Raw genomic sequence first — 13,046 nt, forward strand, 5'->3', positions numbered from 1 at the left:
TTTTTAAAGATTTTTTTATTTATTTATCAGAGAGAGAGAGGGAGAGCGAGCGAGCACAGGCAGACAGAATGGCAGGCAGAGGCAGAGGGGGAAGCAGGCTTCCTGCAGAGCAAGAAGCCCGATGCGGGACTCGATCCCAGGACGCTGGGATCATGACCTGAGCCGAAGGCAGCTGCTCAACCAACTGAGCCACCCAGGCGTCCCTCTTGTGGACTTCTTAATTAGCTTTCTGATTAACTGACTTCTGCCCTAACCTGTCCATGGTGGGGGTGTGGCGTGTGGTCTCCCCCAGGAGACGTCCCACGAGTGACCACAGAGCCATGTGTCAGCGAAGCCTCAGCCTCTCAGAGGCCGCTCTGGGGAGCGGAGGTGCAGGCTCCCTCCATGCTGGTGGAAAGTCTGCCAGTGACATGACTTCGTCTAGCTCACCCTGATGGGGGTTCCTTTCTCGTGCTTGAGGGGTTGGTGGGCAAGGGGTGGTGGGAGGGGCAAGGCCTGGGAGGCAGGGACCTCCAGCGGCATTTACCCACTGCTGCTGACTGCCCACATGACCCTGGGCAGGTTGCTTCCCCTCTGGTTTATCTGTCCAATCAGGTCACTAAGTGAATAAGGAATTTTCTCATCTTTAGAATGAGAGCCCTGCCTTTGAAGCTAAGCTTAACAGCCTGAGGACTCTGAGCAGAGGGCTGCCTCTCAGTTTTTCCACCTGCACAATGGGTTTATCAAGCCTCCTGGGCCAGAGTGATAAGATCTCTGCATCCCTGAACTCCATACCAGACCTCTTTCCCTCTCCAGAGGGGTGACTGTCTGGTCAGGGAGCAAAGCCTTAGAAACCGACTGGGCGGTGGCTTGGCGCAGAGGTAAGACTGAGCCAAAATAGAAGTTAAGGCACTTTACAGTTTACAAGGTACTTTTTTATCCATCTGTACTCTTACAATCCTGAGGGCACAAAAGTCGTACTTTGGGATGTCCCCATGTTACAAATGAGAAGACTGAATAAAGACGGGCGAGAAGGAGGTGCCCTGCCCAAGGTCAGATGACAAGGAAAGGGGTCACAGGACAAAGAGGGGAAAGCTCAGGATCTGGACCCTGGTCTGATTAATGGCAAATTTGGGAGCGCAGATAAGCTTCCAACTTGTCGGCCACTCTGATGTGGGCGCCCCCCACCCTCCTGCCCTCAAGTTAGCCCGCCAGACCTGGACAGGGTGGCTGGTCGGAGTCAGGGTGCAGGCTGCCCTCATAAAAAAGAGACACTGTCCTCTGGGGACTGTGAACTGGCCTCCAGCCTGGAATAAATCCATCAGCCTCAAAACCCCACCCTAAAAAACTCCCACCTAAAAAACTGGCTTTCTGAGGCTGGAGCCGGTGGGGCCCCTGGAAATAAGTGTTCTGGGTAGGCAACAGGACTCTCGAAGTCCCATCCCCTTCTGTTTGGAGCATGATGGGGGACCCCGGGTGAACCCCTGCCCTCCTCAGGCCTCACTTGCTCCATCTGTGAAATGGGATGGGGCCAGCAGCTGATGGTAAACTAGTGTCGTCTCATGTGTGGAACTCCTGCTCTGCCCTCCCAATTCCACCGCCCTCTCTGTGCACTGAGCACCTCTCCAGGTGCTCAGGCTGGAAACCCGCCAGTTGTCCTTGAACTTCCCCATAGCCCGGAAATCCACCTGCCCATCTCTCTCTAACCTTCATTTCTCTCTCCCTCCACACTCCCTATCTTCATCCCAGCTTCCACCCTCTCTCCCCTGGATCCCCTGGACAGCTGTCCTGTGTCTCCTCCATGGTCTCCCTGCAGCCACTCGGGCCCTTTTCATGTGTCTTTCACACAGAACCTAGAGGCACCTTAACAAAATGTCAGATAAGGTCCAGCCTGGTTAACACCACCCAGGGACCCCCTGTGGCTCTCCAGATAAAGACCCACCCCTCGCAGTGATGCACAAAGCTCCGTGTGGCCTCTGCCTACGGCTTTAGCCTCACCATACCCCTCAGTCTCCGCATTCTCTCTGAGTTCTGGCAATGCTGACTCCCTTTTAGTTCCTCCACCATTCCAAACTCTTTATAAGGTCAAGTTCCCTTAAAAGCAGACCTGGAGATGAGGCTCAGGTGCAGGTGAGTTGTTGAAAGGCAATCAGGACAGAAAGGGAAGGAGGCCAAGGTGCAGTTGTAGACCAAGTGTCAGCCTCTGCCTGGTGACACGGGGACCACGCACGGCATTTTATACTGCCAAGGCCCATGGGGCTCTCTGCAAAAGGGTGCTGCTCCAAGCAGGGCCCAGGAGTCCAAGGGCAGTCTTTGGAAGTCTTTGCAGGTGCAGGCCCATGAGGATAATATTCAGTATAAAGAATACGTAGCAAGCACTCACAACTAAATAGTAATAATAATAATAATAAAACAATTTTAAAATGGGCAAAAGATCTGAATAAGCATTTCTCCAAAGAAGATACACAAAAATGCCAATAAACAGTCAAAAAGATGCTCAACGTTATTAGCCATCAGGAAAATGCAAATCCAAACAATAGTGAGGGACCACCTCACGTCCACTAGGAGGGATGGAGTCAAAAAGTCAAATAAAGCAAGTGTTGGCGAGGATGTAGAGAAATTAGAAGCCTCATACACTGCTGGTGGGAATGTAAAATGGCACAGCTACTTTAGAAAAGTTTCCCAGGTCCTCAAATGGTTAAACATGAAGATACCATATGACCCAGCAATTCCATTGTGAGGAATATAGCCAAGAGAAATGAAAACCTGGGTCCATGCAAAAATTAGTACATGAATATTTAGAGTTAATTATTAATAATAACCAAAAGGTAGAAGCAACCCAAATATTGATCAACAAATGAATGGATAAACAAAATGTGGTATATTCAAACAATGGGACATTAGTTAGCCGTAAAAAAATGAATGAAGTCACTTCCTAACTTATCCTATGAAGCCAACCTGTTCTAATACCAAAACCAGATAAAGACATCCCAAGTGGGGCGCCTGGGTGGTTCAGTCATTAAGCATCTGCCTTAGGCTCAGGTCATGATCCCAGAGCCCTGGGATCGAGCCCTGCATCGGGCGGGCTCCCTCCTTGGCGGGAAGCCTGCTTCTTCCTCTCTCATTCCCCCAGCTTGTGTTCCCGCTCTTGTTGTCTCTTTCTCTGTCAAATAAACAAATAAATCTTAAAAAAAAAAAAGACATCCCAAGAAAAGAAAATTACAGACCAATATACCTTATGAATATACATAAAAAATCCTCAACAAAATACTAGCAAACCAAACAATATATTAAAAAAGATTATACGGCATGACCAATTGAGATTCACTTCAGGAATGCAAGGGTAGTTAAGCATAAGAAAATAAATCAATGAAATATATCATATTAATAGAATGAAAGTTAAAAACCCACATAACCATTCCAATGCAGAAAGGCATTTGACAAAATCAAACACCTTTTCATGATAAAAGATAGGCAGGCAGAGAGAGGAAATTACTCAACATGCTAAATGGCATTTATGAAAAACCCACAACATTAAACTCAATGGTACAAAAGTGAAAGCTTTCCCCCTAACATCAGGAAAAAGACAAGGATGACTGCTTTCACCAGTGCTATTCAACATTGTACTGGAGGTTCTGGCCAGAGCAATTAGACAAGAAAAAGAAATAAAAGGGATCCAAATTGGAAAGGAAGTAAAATGGTCTCTATGCACAGATGACAAAACCCTGTATACAGAAAATTCCAACTAACCCACAAGAAAACTACTAGAGCTAACATTTGCAGGATATAAGATCAACACACAAAAATCAGTTGTGTTTTTACATATCAGCAACGGATAATCTGGAAAGAAAATTAAGAAATCAATTCCACTTGCCGGGTACCTGGGTGACTCAGCTGGTTAAGCAGCCAGCTCTTGATTTTGGCTCAGGTCATGATCTCAGGGTCCTGGGATTGAGCCCCGCATCAGACTCTGCGCTCAGTGGGAAGTCTACTTCAGGATTATCTCTCTCCCTCTCCCTCCTTCCTCCCCACCCCCACTCTCCCTCTCTCTCAAATAAATAAATAAATCTTAAAAAAAAAAAAAAAAAGAAATCAATTCCATTTACAATAGCATCTAAAAGGGTAAAAGCTAAGGATAAATTTAACCAAGGAAGTGAAAGACTTATACACTGCAAACTTTAAAACATTGCTGAAAAAATTAAAGAAGACCTAAAAACATGGAAAGACATCTCAGGTACATAGACAGGAAGATTTAACATTGTTAAAATGTCAATGCTACCCAAAGCAATCTACAGATTCAATGTAATCTGTATCAAAATTCCAACAGCCTTTTTTTGCAAAAATGGAAAAACTGATCCTCAAATTCAGGTTGAGTTCCAAGCGGCTCCAAATAGCCAAAACAACTTGGAAAAAAAAAAAAAAAAAGGACCGATGGAGAACCCACAGTTCCCAATTTCAAAACTTACTACAAACCTACAGTAATCAAAACAATATGGCATTGCCATAAAGACAGACATCCAGACAGATGGAATAAAATTGAGAGTCCAGAAATAAGTTTGTATATCTACAGGCAATTGGTTTTCAACAAGGTGCCAAGTCCATTCAGCAAGCAGTACTGGGACAGCTAGATTTTCACATGTCAGAGAAGGAAGTTGGACCTCTACTTCACACCATATAAAAATGAACTGGAAGTGGATCAATGACCCAGAAGTAAGAGCCAAAACTATTAAACTCTTAAAAGAAAACTTAGGAGTAAATCCTCATGAGCTTGGATTTCACCGTGGATTTTTAGATATGATACCCAAATATGAGCAACCAAAGTAAAAATTGGTAAGTTTGACTTTATCTGGATGAAAACTTTTGTGCATCAAAGGACATTATTAGGAAGGTGAAAAAAGCCAACTTACAGAATGGGAGAAAATATTTGCCAATCATATACATATTAAGGGTTTAATATCTAACATATGTGAAGGACTACAGGGGCGTGTGGGCGGCTCAGTTGGTTAAGCGATCAACTCTTGATTTTTGCTCAGGTCATGATCTCAGGGTCATGAGCTCAAGCCTCATGTCAGACTTTGTGTTGGGCATGGAACCTGACTAAGAGTCTCTCTCTCCCTCTGCCCTCCCACCCCTGGCTCTTACATACACTCTCTCTCTCTCTCTCTAAATAAATATATATATATATATATATACATATATATATGTATATATATTTATATATATATAAAATAAAATAAAATCTATAAAGAACTACAAGTCAACAACAAAAAGATACACAACCCAATTTAAAAATGGGTAAAGAAATTAAACAGTCATGTCTCCAAAGATATACAAATGGCCAGCGAGCATGTGAAAAGATGCTCAACATAATTAGTCATTAGGGAAATGCAAATCAAAAACAGTAAAATATCGTCTCATACCTATTAGGACGACTCTCATCCAAAAAGCAGAAAATCACAAATGTTGGTAAAGGCATAGTGAAATTGACGCCCTTGTGTTGCTGACGGGAATGTAAAATGATGCAGCTACTGTGGAAAAGTTCGAGCATTCCTCTAAAGGGTCAACATAAAATGACCCAGCAATTCCACTCCTTGGTGTACACCCCAAAGAAATGAAAATAGGGACCCAGCCAGGTACTTGTATACCAATGCCCACGGCAGCATCATTCACAAGAGCTAAAAAATGGAAACAACCAAAGTGTCCACCAACAGATAAATGGAGAAACAAAGTATAGTATTCCATAAGATGGAAAATTATCCATCCATAAAAGGAATGAAGTTCTGATGTCTGCTATGACATGGGTGATCCTTGAGATCAATATGTTCAGTGAAATAAGCCAGACAAACAGGATCAATATTGTATGATTCTGTTCTACGAAATATCTAGCATAAGCAAATTCATAGAAACATAAGGTATGTTAGAAGTTATGGGGCCTGGGGCACATGGGTGGCTCAGCTGGTTGAACATCTGACTCTGGATAACAGCTCAGGTCTTGATCTCAGGGTCCTGAGTTCAAGCCCCACGTTGGGCTCTGTGCTGGGCATGGAGTCTACTTTGGGAAAAAAAAAAAAAATTTCCCAGGGTCTGGGAGGAGGAGGGAATGGGGAATTATTTTTTAATGCATACAGAGTTTCTGTTCGGGGGGATGCAAACGGAGATAATGGTGATGACTGCACCTTGTGAATGGAATTAATGCCATTGAATTGTACACTTGAAAATAGTTAAAATGGCAAATTTTATGTTATATATTTTTTATCACAATAAAAAATTTCTAAAAGAAAAAGAACTATCCATGCTACACGGGGATGAAGCTTCAGGTTAAGGAAAAGAAGGCAGTCAAGAGAAATTATATGTTACATGACTCCATTTATATGAAATGCCCAGAACAGGCAAATCAGTAGAGACAGAAAGTAATTTAGTGGTTGCTTCGGGCTGAACATGTGGGGTGGGAGGGTATGAATCCTTAAGGAGGAAAGGAGGAAAGGGTTCCTTTTGGAGGTCATGAAGATGTTCCAAAATTGACTATGTATATCTGTGAGTACAATAAAGAACTATTGGATTGTACACTTTGGGTGAATTGTGTGGTATGTGAATTATACCTCAATAAAGCTTTTTTTTTTTTTTTTAAGCTACAGAAGGGATGCAAAGAAACAAAAAGCGATCATAAGGAATGGGAATGTAGGTATAGTGTTGACAATGTCTGCTTAGAAGTTCTTCCTTGTGTCAGGGCCTGGAATGTTCTTCTCCATCTTTTTCAATTGGTTAAGTCTTTCTTATGCTTCAGATATCAGCAATAGGGTGGGCCTTTCCTGGCCACTGAGGACAAGTCTTAAAACCACGCACTTCTCTATCACGGCACTATCTCAATTGCCATTTTGTAATATTTTATTAATGCTCATATCCCTTTCTAAACTGTGAGTTTCACGAGAGCAGGAACTGAAAGTCTCTGTTCAACATATCCTTGGCGCAGGGAAGGAACTCAACAAGATTTGTTAGATGAATGAATGAATGAATGAATGAATGCCCACTTTGATCAATTAGTAGGGACTGCCTAGAGCACACAGCTGGCTCAGTAAGAAGAATTCGATGGTTGATTAATGATGTCTGCCACAGAGGCTGGCGCGGATAAAAGTAATAGCCATACCCCAAATTTGCGGTCCCGGAACTAGGTAGGACCACACCTCAGGGTCTGCTGTCAGAGGGCGCTCTAGAAACAGTCTCGTCTCTCCCCCAGCTCCAGGGGAGGGGGGGTGCAAGGAGGGAGTGCAGTTGTCATCCCAGCTGGCCTTGATAATCAATCACACAGCCATGCGGTGCCCGTTAGTATTTGTCACCAAGCCACATCCAGGTGCGCCAGGCAAGAGCGGGCAGGCTCATTTGCATCTCATCTGCATGGAAATTTGCATATGCCTCCGCAGCCCTGTCTCCTTGCAATTTTCAAGTTAAAATGTCATTATCGCTCCTGTGAAGCCTGTTATTTCTTGATTTCATTCTCCCTGCTCCTCTACCCACATTCCGCCCCCACCCTCCAACGCACACACCCCAGATACTCAAGCCTGGGCTGGGAGAAGGAACCGGCTTTGAGCTCTGGTTCTGTTGCTGATTCACTGGCGACTTCCCTTTCTGGGCCACGTCGGGGCCACTGAGCCCAGACGCAGGAATGCGGCTGAAGCAGCCACCCCTCAACCAGCCACAGCCAGGCTGATGCAAACTCGGCCCCTCTGTGTCCTCCACACAAAGCCTCTGCTGCCCCAGCTCTACGCCTTCTGCCCAGCCTGTGTCCTCTCCTGCAAAAACCTTCTTCCTCTTCTGAGAGTGGAAGTCCCACCTGCTAATCCTGGGGCCTGGGCCGCTGAAGCCAGTTGGATGAGGAGTAGACATGTGACCCAAGCTCGCCAGTAAGAGTCTTTCCCCAGGATTTGAATTTGGGAATCCGAGATGCTGGGCGGATTCTGAATCCAGCGTGTTGTGTAACTTCAAGGGCAGTAGGCCGCTGAGTCAAAATGTGTCCCTAGAGCGCAGGAAAGTAGTCCTCGGTGGGGGTGACTACAACTGAGGGGCCCAGAGCCAGCTCTGAGAGGCCCAGAGGCGCCAAGGGCCCTGGGCCTAGGTCCAGTCACCAGCCCTCCTCCGAGGCCAGGCTGCCCGCTCACCTGCTTCCCACTTTCACCCCCCTGTGCGAGCCCCGGCTCCTTCTCTCGAGCTCCATTCCAGCTGGCTCTAGGGCCTTGTGTTCCTTGCAACTGGGACAAAACATTAGACTGATGAAATGCGAGCCCAAGGACCCCAAAAGGAACTTTTGAGGGAAAAGACTCTGATACTTGACATCTCTAATGCAGCATGGAAGTTGTCATGAAGAGAAAAAGTAGAACTTCAGTGAACTTTCTTTTTGGGTGCTCCTATGGAGCCAAACAGACATCAGAAGCTCTTTAGAAACAGGACCTATGGCCTTAATCTTCCAAAGAATCTGGACTGTGACCCTACCCAGGGGCCACCTCCTCCAGGAAGCCCACCGCGATGCCCACATTGAAGTCAGAAAGGCCCTCCTACATCTCCGAATTCCACAGCCCTGGGTCTGTCCTTCAAGCCTTCATTCCCACAGGACTGTGCATAGGGCAGGGCCCTATCTGAGACCTTGAGATCCACTCCTTTCAGTTCCTGGCCTCATTAGTTAATAACAATAAAATTCATACAATACAACAATGGCCTCTTACTTTCTGAGCATGTAATCTATGCCAAAATTGTTGTGGATTATTTACCTGCATGTTATCTGAGTTCATCTTCACAACAGTCCTTTGGGGGGTGGGTTGATCTTATGGATGAGAAAACCCAGGGTCAGAGAGGTTAGGTAAAAGGCCTGAGCTCACACAGCCCTCAAGAAGTCGAACCAGGATGTGAACCCAGACAGTCTCATTTCAGAGGGTGTGCTCTAAAGCTCTGCATGCAGATTTGAACTCCCCACCCCCAGGCCCGCTGTATGACTTGAAGTGTTCTCAAAAATATCTTCCTATGAGCTCTATTGCCCCAGTTTGTGGCTGGTGCTTCTGTGTCAGACTTAATACTTTAAGTCTTAGACAGTCTAGGTTAATGCCTCTTGTCCCCACATAATTATTAATAGCTCCCCAAAGTGTTCTGGTTTGGACAGTAAATTACATGGTCGCCCGACCCATGTGGTGCCTTTCATCGGAGGACAATGCTTCCCCAGGAGTGGGGGAGGGGAGGGGCAGGCCTGGTGGCCTCCTCACTGCCCAGGAACAGGGCTGTGGTAGGAAGGCTGAAGCCAGAGCAGCCTCCGGGGCTGTGGGGATGTGGGGATGAGTCACGGGGACTATCTGATCAGTTGAAATCTGCGGGGGAAGGAGCCGGGGGGCTCCTCTGTTCTTCCATCATTCCTAGGCATCCTACTCGCCCTGGGGAAGGAGCCACGTGGACAGGATGTCGCAAAGATCCGGCTGCAGCTTCTGCTCCCTCCCCTGCCACCCTCAACTATCCAGAAGAGGGGTGCCCTGATTTTCTCTCTGGGCCTCAGTTTGCCTATCTGTTAAAATGGGGACAATTATCCTGGCTCAAATTGCCAAGAGGTCGAGATAGGATGGCCGGGAGTGGGATGCCTGGAGGGGCCACCTGGTTCCACACCACCTCCTCCCCCAGGAACTCCTGTTAACATAGCCTCATCTAGCTGGGGGTGTTGGTGGTTCTAATTGCCAATGACCCTGGGGCAGGAAGTGCCAAAGTGTCTGAGCAAGGGCCGGGACTACGCCCGAGTGCCCAGCACGGTCAGAGCGGGCCACTTCCCTCTCTCTGAGGGCGTGGGTGCTGGGCTCAGGGGCTCACCCATCTCAACCATCTCTTTCCTGTGTCAGTCACATTGCCTCCTCAGGAAGAGCCCCTAACCCTCTGGCACTGTCATGGGATTGGGTAATGAGGGGCATGTAGCGCTCCACCTGCGAGTTCCATGAATGGGAGGTCACATTATTATTAATAATCGCACCCATTTATAAGAGATTCTGAGCCCTAAGAGGCCTCGGCTGGGCCACCTCAGTGGAAGGACACAAAGCCCTGGGTTCAAGTCTCAGCTCTGTTGCTGATGTACGGTGAGCCCTTCCCCTTCTCTGATGCTTCTCCCATTGCTGGGGGGAGGATCAGACCCCAGAAGACGTAGAAGGTGGGAATCCACTGGATCTGATTCCAGGGAACTGTTGTTAATCTAACTGGGGGCTGGCCTGGCTCTCACGTCTTCGCCCAGAATCTCAGGGACCCAGATTTCCATGATCCTTTCCCCTCTGAAGGCAGCTCAGAACCACATGACCTTGCCTTGCTCCGGGCCCTATTCAGAGGCCCTATTTTGACCACTCACTGTCTGAGAATCTCTGCTCTTCAGGCCAGGCCAGGAGCCCTGCTCCCCGCTCCAGCCCTCAACACAGAATTGTGTCCTCTGGCTGGAGAAGGCATTTCCCAGCTGGTTTTGTCTCAACATTTCCCTATCTGTTTGGCCAACCCTCCTGCAAATGCCAGGGTCATAGGGTGGATGTGTGGGTGGGTGTGTGTGTGTGGGGGGGGTGTTTGCTTTTGTTTCCTTCATTGTTTGTAAGAAAAAAGCTTAACCACTTTTCCCTCTGCAGGAAGGGCCCAAGGATCAGCTCTGGAAGGAGATCCAGGATGGAGCATGGGCTGAGTTTGACCAGAGAAGTCTTAGCTGGGTCCGCGGGAGGGGTCAGAGGAGAATGGGCTTCTGGTGACAGGGCTGGGGCTGCCTGGAAGCAGAGAAAGAGATCCCGGGCCCAGATGCCACATCACGTGTATGCGGCAGACTGTGTTTCCCAAAGATGACCATGACATCACCCATGGAGCTATCCCTCTGACTTTCCTTCCTGGAGTGGGGGGCTGGGAGGTTGTCTATATTCCCTCCCCTTTGTGACTCTTATGACCAGCCGAGCGTGGCCAAAGGGGTGCTCCGTGGCTTCCAAAGCAAAGTCATAAAAATGAACCTCCACTTTGCTCTCTTGCCACCATGCCGTGAGGAAACCGCAGCTAGTCCACACAGAGGACCACCGGGAAGGGCCACATAGAGGGTTCTGGCCAGAGCCTCCCTGAGCCCCCACTGACAGCTACGCTTGATAGCTAGATCTGCAAGTGCAGATTGCTTCTGGGTAATTCCAGATTCCAGCCATTGAGTCAGCATTCAAGTATTTCCAGCTGACATCACAGATAAGGACAAACTGTCCCTAATGGGGCTAGATCTGAACTCCTGACCCACAGAACCCAGGAGCCTCAGGAAATGGTCGTTTTATGCCATGGACCCACTGCTGAGTGGTTTGTAGTGCAGAGGTAGGGCTGAACACGGTGCTTTGCAGAGGGCTGCCCCCTCCCCTAGGACGTCTGCTCATTGCTCAGGTGAAGAAGCAGATTCAGAGGGACCAGGGACTGGTTCAGGGTCACACGGTGTCCGGCGGCTCCCTGCTCCATGGCCGGGGAAGTTCCGACTAAACCAGATGCCTTAGAGCCACGAGCCCAGGAGAGCCTTCACATGGGGCCACAGCCTGTTTTGTAAGCGGGCTTTACTGTAACACAACCACACCCGACTGTGGCCGCTTACACCACAAGGGCACAATCCAGTATGGTCCACAAAGCCTAGAACATGAATCTCTTGGCCCTTTCCAGAAACTTCACCTTCTTTAAACGCCTGGAGAATCTGCAGCCCCTCCTAGAAACTCAAACCTCCTGAGGGACAAATTGGAAAATTCTCCACAAAAAAGCTCTTTGTGTTTACCCCCCAGGAGGCCTGGGACCTAATCTTCTCTCTATGCCTCCATTTCCTCTTCCTAGAAATAGGGCAGTAACTGTCACCGCTTCTGACAGGTGTGGGGTGCCTGGGGGATCTAATGCCGGTGAAGTCCCACGGTGCACACGCCCAGGGCATAGGGCATCCCCTCACTTCTCTTCTGTTCTCCCAGAGAAGTTTCTGGCAGGCAGGAGGGGCAAGAATGGAGCCAGAGCCCCCAGAGAAATTAGTTCCCTGGCCTTGGTGGCTTCACCTCATTTGTGATGTTAATTGCATAGATTTGCATAATGTGCTCACTGAGGTGTTATTTCACTTGCACATTTAAATCATTTAATCATCTGTGTTTTTCCCCTCTTAATCTTGATGATGCCAAGATGGGGCGGGGGAGGTAAAAGAAAGAAAGGAAACAGTCTCTAAGTTTCTCTCTCTCTCCTTTCTCTCTGTCTCTCTCCCAAACACACACACATACACTGACAAAATGCACTCCTGCATGTTCAACACACTCTCCCTATCACTGGACTCCAGCACACTGGCCTTTTGCCATTTCCCACACGTTACACACATTGTTGCCTCAGGACCTTTGCACTTGCTTTTCTTCTGCTTGGCGTATCTTTTCTCCAGATATCCATGTCGTTCCCTCTCATACTTCCTTCAGATCTTTACTCAAACATCACTTCTAAAGAGAATAATACTTTCTCCATCTCCCTGTCTTGTTTACTAGCTTCTATCCTTCTGTATTTTTCTGCAAAGCCCTTGTCACCACCAGCATTGTAGTACATTTGTCTATGTGTCCTCTGTGAAGTGAACACCCTTAGTAGAATGTAAGCATTACAAGGGCAGCAATTTGGGTTTTGTTTTTTGTGGGTTGTTGTTGTTGTTCGCTTTTTTAATGTTTACTACTGTCTCTCTTTGTGCCTAGAACAGTAGCTGGCACATAGTAGAAACTCAGTAAATATTTGTCAAATTAAGGAGCACCCACTGAAGTCTTGAAGGCCCCGGAAGGATAAGCTGTGATCACTGTACCATTAGAGATTGCCCAAGAACAGACACCAAGGCGCTGTCAGTTCTGAGCCCAGGATGCAGGTTTGCTACCACCAAAGACGGTCTTTTTTTCAGAAATGGAGCCATTTCTGGAAGTGCCCTCAGAACACCGACCGCAGTTCAGATTCCCCCGGGGGCTGACATTTCCCAGGCTGGCCAGAGCAGCCATCTGGGCCTTGGGAGTTGGAACAGACAGTCTTCTGGGGAATTAGGCAGTTGTTTCGCAACCCATATGTGACATTGT

Source organism: Enhydra lutris, unplaced genomic scaffold, assembly GCF_002288905.1.
Source record: "Enhydra lutris kenyoni isolate GAN:26980312 unplaced genomic scaffold, ASM228890v2 scaffoldscaffold6, whole genome shotgun sequence".
NCBI lineage: Eukaryota > Metazoa > Chordata > Mammalia > Carnivora > Mustelidae > Enhydra > Enhydra lutris.